This window comes from Echinops telfairi, unplaced genomic scaffold (assembly GCF_000313985.2).
Source record: "Echinops telfairi isolate 266 unplaced genomic scaffold, ASM31398v2 ScPeMD7_7469;HRSCAF=8507_1, whole genome shotgun sequence".
Classification (NCBI taxonomy): Eukaryota; Metazoa; Chordata; class Mammalia; order Afrosoricida; family Tenrecidae; genus Echinops; species Echinops telfairi.
In genome coordinates, this window is record NW_022111373.1 from 37,032,012 (window position 1) to 37,040,536 (window position 8,525).

At 40.4% G+C, this 8,525-nt stretch overlaps 1 protein-coding gene across 1 annotated transcript in view; it reads left to right on the forward strand.

Annotated features, from left to right (window-relative positions):
* The window catches only part of FBXL17 (F-box and leucine rich repeat protein 17), a 581,667-nt gene that overhangs the window by 380,272 nt on the left and 192,870 nt on the right, over positions 1 to 8,525 (forward strand). The gene's annotated exons all lie outside the window — the stretch shown is intronic.

Here is an 8,525-nt window from a genome sequence, read left to right on the forward strand (position 1 = left end):
TTGCAAGGTAGAATTGGGATCATGGTAGTTGGGGGGAGGAAGCGTTTAAGAACTAGAGGAAGGTTGTGAGTTTCATTATTGTTACACTGAACCCTGAGTGACTCATCTCCTCCCCACTACCCCTCTGCAAGGAATGTCCAGTTGTCTACAGATGGGCATTGGGTCCCCATCACACGCTCCCCTCATTCACGATGATATGATCCCCCCCACCCCACCCCCGCCTTTGGTGCTTGAAACCTGATTCCCTCAACCCTTCATGATCACACATGTTGATGTGCTGCTTCCATGTGGGCTTTGTTGCTTCTGGGCTAGTTGGCCGCTTGTTTACTTTCAAGCCTTTAAGACCCCAGGCGCTATATACCCACCTTCCCGACATGATCACTGAAGACGAACGTGTGCATAAGCAAATGTGGTGAAGAAAGCTGATGATGCCCTGATATCAAAAGATATAGTGCCTGGGGTCTTAAAGGCTTGAAGGCAGACAAGGGGCCATCTCGCTCAGAAGTAACAAAGCCCACAGAGAAGAAGCACACCAGTCTGTGTGAACACGAGGTGTTGAAGGGATCAGGTAGCAGACACCAAAGAACAAAAACCATCATTGTGTGAACACCTTCCCCACATAAACGCTGAAGAATAATGTGTGCATAAGTAAGTGTGGTGAAGAAAGCTGATGGTGCCCGGCTATTGATACATTTTACTATATTTTTAACCTGTAGAAACAAGCAATTTTATAAAAATAGAAAATTTCTTGTTTATCCATGCCATTAATTGTGTTTGATTTTGTTCTGCCTATGTAATCAAATAAAATTTGAATGTCATGCAAAAAAAGAAAATAGAAAAATTATAAAATCATCTTTCTGGGCAACAAATGAAAATAAACTAGCCGTTCTCTTTTCCTTTTTTGGTTCCACTTTATAAAGGTCTTTCTTATCACTTTGTATATTTAACCTAATTATAATGTTTTAGACAGACATTTGACTGTATAGAGACTTTTATTCTGATTTTTTTAAATTTAATTATTCAAATTAGAGAATATACTTTCTATCTTGAGGAAAAATAATCCATTAACTTTTCTTTTTGTCAACTTTGACATATACTATTAAGTAACCAAAATCCAACGATGTTACATTGACCATCTACCCTAAGTGAAATCATCTATTGAATTCCTCTTTGGGGAAAGGGAAAAAAAAGTAAAGAATATTACTAAGGCTTTACTAAAAAGTAACATTTAAAAAAGAACTAAGTTATTTTCAGATGTTAAATTTTTGAGGATGAGAGATATGTCTTCTCTTAGTTTATTAAAAAAAAAACTATTTGGGGGTTGGTTAGTTTGTTTTCCCACTAATTTTACCATGCAAATTGAATATTTTCCTATATTTTTCTTTCCTTATGGTTTGTTTTCTGATTGGTAAATTGAACTGCCACTTTGATACTGCCCCCAAGCCCCACCCCACACTACTGCCCTAACCTTCAATATTGCCATACAGTCTAGGCGCATTACAGAGTTTGCCTTATTGTGTACCAGTCATATATTAAATGTATGTAGATTTGTCAAATAACTAGTATATTCACTCCAACTGTATAGTTGGCCCAGCTCTTTGCCACCAATACCATGTCTACTACTCTAGTCTTATTTTCTGTTTCCTGTCTTTATTTACTCCCATTTGTTAAATTGCTCATAGCCAGGAGCTACATATTAAATTTCTTATAATGCACTCTTTGAGGTTCTGCTGTGAAAAATGTTGCTAAAAGTGTTGCTTGGGTGTTTATTCTCTAGGACTTGCCAGCTAATAAAGTTAGTACTCAGCAACCTACCTGTTAAGTTAGCAAGTGCAGAGAAATGTTCTAGAATCTAAAAGATATGGAGCAGAGAAAAGAGCCTGGGTCTGAGAACAAAAGATTTGGGAGCAACTTCTGTCCTTATTCCTTAGCGTTAGGGAAATTCCTTCACATTCCTAGAGTTAATGTCCTCATTTGTGAAACATGGAATGAGTACCAGACTTTACGATCCTATATGTACCTGGACCCCATTTTGGAAATTCACGTAGTGTGTACTACTGATAAAACAATAACTAGAACAAGAAAATTATGGGTTTGTGTCCTTCTAGAAACTTGATCTCCCTCTTAGAAAACAAAGGTTGGTTGTTCATTGCATAGCCGTCAAGTCTCTAGACTGTCTCGAAGATGGCAGCCAACTGCATAGCTTTGAATATGTGTGGTGCCCCACAGTTCTGGGAGTAATCCAACCTCCCACATCAGGCTCCTGAAAAGGCTCGCTACGCCTCTTCTAAGTTACTCTTGCAGGGTTCCAATCTGTAACTGTTCCCATTCAGCTATTGACCTGGTACACCCAAATTCCAATTTGTTCAGATTTCATCTGTCTGCCTTCACTGAACTCCTTGTGGCTGGTTCGAAGCCCTGTAGGCACATGGGAATCACCTGAGGAGTGTCTGAACGTACTGATGACTGCGGCTTATCTCAGTTGAATTAAATCAGAATGTCTAGGAAGTGGCGCTCGGGCAATGGTTTTGTTAAAATGCCTTAGATCACACTAATGCTAATTCAGCCAGAGTGGGAAACAGTTTTTCTAGCAGTACTTTTGGGAGGAACCAGAAATGTGCGTTTTGGGACTTTCCCTCTTTGGTGGCTAGAAACCGAACACAATTTTTCTCCTACCTCCTTGTCTCCAACTTCCCCTCTGCCTGCCCTCACTTTCCTTCCCCCTGTCTAATTTGTCAGTGGTCATTTGATTCCTGGTGAAATTCTTTGTGCACTTGTTAATACTGTTCTCCAAAGTGTTGGGAGCATAATTTGAGGTAAGGGGGAAAGGTTGATAGTTTATAAGATTGTACTGTAACTGTTGTTATAAAATCAAAACAAATTATTGAAAGCTCACCTTACCCCCCCCCCCAGTATAATGTCAATACCACGTGATTTTTCTTTTTTTGTCAAGAGAACAGTAATAATTGTTATTCATTGTAACCAGAGAAACAGCATGTTATTGGAGGTAACTACTCTGCCCCAGTGTCTTCCTGTGTCCTCTTGAATTCTGTGTTCATTATGAATTCTATGAAGGAGAGACAGATCCCGTTTTTCTTTGTTAACTGGGAAAGTAGAAATGTATTCTGTAGCATGTTTTCATTACTGAGCCAGGACGCGAGCGCTGATGCTCACTGGACCCCAGTCACCTGGGATGGGACCTAGAGCAGAGGGCCACGTAGCCAGCAAGCCCTAGGCTCTAGGCTGCTTTCCACACATGTGACATATGCCATCCACACCCTGGCAGCTGACTTCTCAGACCTGATGGAGCACAGGTCTTCATCACTGGCAACCTGGAACTCATAGCTAGGAGGTAGGCCACAGTTGGCCATTAACAAGTGTTGGGAAAGGAAGGATGCCTAGCAAGAGCCTTAGCCTCGGCAGACATAGTCCCTGGCTGGGTGGAAGGGACAAGGCCCTGAGGCGGAAGTGGGAAATGAGGGTATTTAGAGATTATAGAATTTTAAGTACACTTGATATCATGAATTTCGGTCCTTCAAGATACTATTCGGTAATTCTGCTTTCTATTGTGATACTCGTATTCTGGCTATTAAATCTCCACCATTCTTCTTTCTAAGGTATCATGTATGGACCTGCTTTCAGTGCAGTATCTGGAGATGTTAACGTTTTTTTTAACAGATGCATTGATTCAGAAATAGTAGCTGTTTGACATGTAATTTGTAATTTTTATCCAGATTCTCACAGATGTTTAATATGCTATATTATATTACTTAGTAACACCTGGCTGGGCTGTTGTGAATGTATGTTCGTTTTAATTGATATATAATTGTCATGAAGAAAACTTATCATTCTAATAGGCGTTTTACTCCCCAAATTGAACATAGATCTTGATAGTAAAGGATAGCAATTATAAACAAATCAATAATTCAGGCACAACTAAATGGAAAATATAGTCTTGGGAAATTGCTCTCTGAAGCGAAAGTTCCGATTGTCCCTCTTCTGTCACTAAACAAACGTATGTGCTCGGCAGTTGTGGAGAACGCCACACCACAAAGGCGGAGAGTTAGGTGGCAACTTCAGCTCTGCCGTCCCTCTTCTTTGTAACCTGGAGCAAGTTACTTATCTTTTTATTTCCACCGTCTGTGTAACTGTGTGATACTCTATACCACATAGGGTGGTGACCATGGATATAAAACTTGTGTCGTGCTCTTTTGGCATAGCATACTCTAATAATGGATCATTCTTAGATGAAAACGACTCTTTGTCTGGAGAAGAAGCAGTCCTCTTCCTCCTCCCAGTGTGGCTTTCCTGTTTTGTGGGAATAATTATTTAGAAGTTTGACCTATATTAAACTATACTTGTTATATTAGAACATAAATTCTAAAGCACTTGGTGTGGTGGTGTGAAATGCCTCAAATATGCCTCTTCTCCCCAATTCTCTGTAACTCCCACCAAAGAACTGGGTGGGACTATGCAAAGAGGGTATGGGTAACACTAATGGAGGGGCCTGGTCACTTTTCATTACCACCCCTGGCTAAGAGGATGATCCATCTTTGAAACTATTGCAGGAAGAGAACACCCAAAGACATTGGAAGAGCATGGTCAAGATTTCTGTCTGAAGTGGCGGAAGCCACTGAGATCAGATGGATCACAGTATCACAGACTGTGGTCAGACAGAGTGACAGGCAGGCTGACTTCCTGGACCAAAGACAGCATGTCTGAGAGGCTGAGAACTGGAGGGAAATGTGGCTACCATGTGGCTGAGAGGCTGTGAATCAGAGAGGGACTTGACTACTGGCTGAAGCGACCAGTTACTTAATTGTTTGCTAATCCTGACTTGTGATAATCTATTAACTTCCTGATAAACCCCCTTAATTGTGAGTCTTGTCTGTGAGTTCTGTGTAGCCATTGCAGTGAATGCTCAAACCCAGCACAGATTTAGAGTGGTATGGGAGGAACAGTTGCTGTCAGAATAGTTAAAGGACTAAACTCATATAACAAAGTCATACATACATACATTGTGTGACTCCTCCCTCATGGCAGGAGGGAAGCCAGAGGAGGTCATACATGCCCATCTCCATTGTCATTCATTGCATTTGGTTTGTAGAAAGCTCTGGCTTACAGTGGAAAACCTAAGTCCATTTTCAGTCTTGACATGAGATCAGTCTGATGTGGGTGCGTTCTTACCATTACCAACTGTATTAGTCTGGGTACTTTGGAGAAACAAATCCACAGCAACTCATATATAAGAGAGAGTTTTATGCAAAGAAAATGTGCATCACGAAAACATCCCAACCCAATGCTGCCCAAGCCCACAAGTCCAACATTAACCCATTAACCCAACACCAGTCCACAAAGTCCTCCACCTCACAAAACAGAGGCAATGATGCCGACTGCAGGAGGAAAGCTGAGTCCATGAACGAATAAGCATCTCAGCACTGGCAGGGGTCTCCACACGGCTGCTCCAGCACCCAGGGCTGCATCGGGATAGGTCCATGCGGCTTCTCCTTGGGGATGTCTTGTAGGACGTCAATCTTGCAAGCTGAAGCAGGGAGCTGCTAAGGCAGCTGCATCCTGGTGCGACCATCACAAAGCAAGAGACCCGAGAACTAGAAAGGCGAGGCTTCACCACCCATTTATCCCTCCGCCTTTCAACCAGCACCACATGTGATTATCGGCCAGGCTGGCACAATTAACTAACTCACCAACTGTGTGGCAGTTCTGCCCCCAGGCAGAGTGTGTTTAAAAGTAGATTATGATATGTCACCTTCAGGGTGAGCCCAGGGAAGGACCATTTGCCCTTAGGAAGTTTAGACCTTTCCCTGCTTCACTAGTTCCACCTGCAACCCAGATAAATCGATCTGTTGCCAATCATGATTTTGTGACAATTTCTCTTATGTTTTCCATTTCTGTAATTAGCTCGGGACTGTGAATCCTTTGGATGCCATATGGCCTCATGCCGATGGTTTTCCTGATGTGAATTATTTGTTTGTCTTGTTTAAGGTTCTAATAAAAGGATCTCTAGTGGTTTTGCACTGGACTGCGATCCACGAGGTTGACAGTTCTAAACCACCAGCTGCTCCTCAGGAGAAAGGGCTTTCTATGCCAGTAAAGAGTTACCCTCAGAAACTCACAGGGGAAGTTCTAGCCTGTCCTGTTGGGTCACTGTGAGTTGGCATCGACTCGATGGCAGGGAGTTGGGTTTTGGAGTTTTGGGGTGACTTACTGAGTTACACGTTGGATTAGCAATTTGAAAGCACCAGCCACTCTATGGGAGAGAAACCAGGCGTTCTTTTAGAGAGGTTTAAAGCCTCGGAAACTCACAGGGGCCATTATACATACTCTGCCCAATAGGGACGTTATGAGTCAGAACTGACGTCATGATAGTGAGTTATTTTATCAAGTATACTTGAATTTGGGAACCTTTTCCCCCTAAAACACTTGTCTAATTGATTTTTATTCTTAAACTATCGAAATCATATTCTTATTAATAAGAAATAAAAGGCAAACTGTTTAAACCTCCCTGTCAAAGTTTTTCCCTCTATTTTTTCTCTATATCACCTTCATTTTCATTTGCGTAATTTTTCTTGGTTTCCTTCCTTTAGGCTTTCTTTGTTCTCAGGATAATTTGCCAGCTATTTCTTTCCAACCTCCAAAACATTTTTTCTTTCTAACATTTTCTTTTGAGGAGTGTCTTCCTCAAAGACGTGTGTCCCAAGGATTAAGAGGACAACAAAGAGAAGAAATCAACCATTTTTTCCTCCCAAGCTGTGTGACGCAAAACCTGTATTGCTCTAATAGCTGGGATGGTTGGAAAAATGACTTGTCTACATTACTATCCCCAGAGTGGATTTGACCAGTTTGACCCTTCTGTCATGGGGACATTCGTAAAAAGAACCCAGGCTTCTTTCTGGGATTTTATCACACTTCTCTTGACATTACAAGGACTCTAGAGATACACTCAAGCATGGCTTTTGTGCTTCCCTTCTCACGGAATCAAGTAGCCTTTAATTTAACTAAGGAGGATGGTAAATACTCAGCCATTGCCTTCATAGTCTGAGGGCCGACAAGGTCACCCACAGCTCACAGGCTCACTCTGCTGCTCCACATGCTCCGCTCGCACCCGGACTGGCCCTTGACTGCTCTCCTGGGGCTGTCGTTGGCTGCTGCTCTTCTGTCTTCTGTCTAACCCCAGACTTGCCAGAAAAGCTTTTGTATTGCTCTAGGCAAATGATCTCCCAAGTCAAGAAGGTCACTGGTCCCATGGTTATCATTCATGATGTCATTTCAATTGGCCTGCATGTGACAGACTTGATAAATTTACTCTGTCAACAATTGTAGATTCAGCACCCACTGTGTACTGGGTTTCTGCATGCCTACAACTTTAATTATGATGGGATCCAGAGGGTTGGGCTAGCCTGCTTACTGAAGAATAAAAAATTATATATGTGTGTATATATGTATATGTGTGTATACATATATGTGTGTGTATACACACCCCAGCCTTGTTGACTTTCTAATGCTATTGAAAGATTAATAGGTTATACACTCCCTACCTCTTCTTGAGACCCTAGACTTCTTTAGTTGTTTGTTAGTTTACTCAAATTAAGATCTGGTATACATTATCAAAGTAAGTACACTCAAAGACCATATGAAATTCTGACAAGTATATTGGGTTGCACCAGTTATCAATAGTGTCTTCATCTTTTCTTGCTAAAATGATCAATTATTTAAAGAAAGACATCTTAAACAAAATGCTTCTTTATTAAACCATCTTATTTTTCACATTACTAGGTATTCTTTGTGTATAATGGTCTACTTAAAATTAAATCCGTGATTTATTTTCCCCATTCATGTTTTTTCTTTCTTTCCATTTTCAAATTATAGTTCAAAGTATTCCAATATTGCAAGGTATGATTTGACCCCTTTTGTAAGCAGGAATTTCTTAAATAGTTGTAAAGTAAAACTTTAGAAATACATTTGCAAGTCAAAAAGAATGTCTTATTGTTTACTCTTGATTATTCACATTTTCTCTCCATTTGATCATTTAAATATAGATAGCTTTTATTGTTTCCAAAAAATGGTACTAAATTGCTTAATCTTCTATTGTTGCAAATTTACCTTATTTATACGTCCATCTTAAAAGTTATTTCTCTCCAATTCTAATTCTGTATTTGTAGCTTTGCAGTCTCCAGTACTTGATTTCTATTTCTATTGCACTTAACAAGTATTATGTTCTTTTTCCTCTCAGTAGTGATCATGATATTTCATCAAAAACTTGGTATTTAATTGGTAGCATTTATAAATGCTTTTCTTTGCTCAATAGCAAAGAAATTGTTGATTTCCTTCTGTATTTTCTAGGTCATCTCAACACTATAACCATCCAACCTGAAATAAAGGCGTAAGCAATTACAGCACTTACCATCTTAACCATAATAAAATAGATTTGAAATTCTGAAATCTATTGGGAAGAACTTCTTAAAACATGCCTCTGGGACAGTACTCCCAGGGACTTTTTTTTTTTT